The sequence below is a fragment of the Abramis brama genome (genome assembly GCF_963993115.1).
Source record: "Abramis brama genome assembly, chromosome: 15".
Lineage (NCBI taxonomy): Eukaryota > Metazoa > Chordata > Actinopteri > Cypriniformes > Leuciscidae > Abramis > Abramis brama.
The window spans coordinates 23,069,805-23,070,409 of record NC_139977.1 but is presented as its reverse complement, the minus strand read 5'-3'; positions in this window follow the sequence as shown (position 1 = coordinate 23,070,409).

The window sequence follows — 605 nt, the reverse complement described above, 5'->3', positions numbered from 1 at the left end:
TTTAAAAAATAGTATTGAACAGTAATGGTAGAAGCCTGGGAACGATGACGTTTTACTTCATGACGTAAAGAATAGCCGAATCGGTTATTGATCCGAACAGTTCCAAAGAAGGATGACTCCGATTTCCCAATCCCCGTCACTAGGAAAGGAGACCGGCCAACCCAACTTGAGCCAATAATATAAACCATACGGACATGTGGGTAAAGTATTTATGGAAGTAACTATAAAAGATTATAGACGCGCATTATGGTAAACTCCTCGCTCTGCTAAATTCATTATGAGCTTAGTACAGTAAGATTATTTAGACGTTTTGGTCTTCCCTCGCGTTACTGGGAACGGAGCTCTGGCTCCAGCAACCGGGCTGTGGCGCCAAAGTCATGACAGACAGACAGCGTCAAAACTGCTGTTGAAAACCGCGGGAAAATTAAAGGGATCTAAAAGAGCCTCTTTGTGAAATCCTCCGCTACTGTCGCCTTATTGTCTGTCAGATTTGCCGATCTAGCGACGGTGTTTGAAACGTTTCATTCTTCAGCAGGGATATATGATGTGATTTAATCTTTGAGCCTCCACCCACTGTTTTTCGTTCTCAATGGAGCAAATGCTTC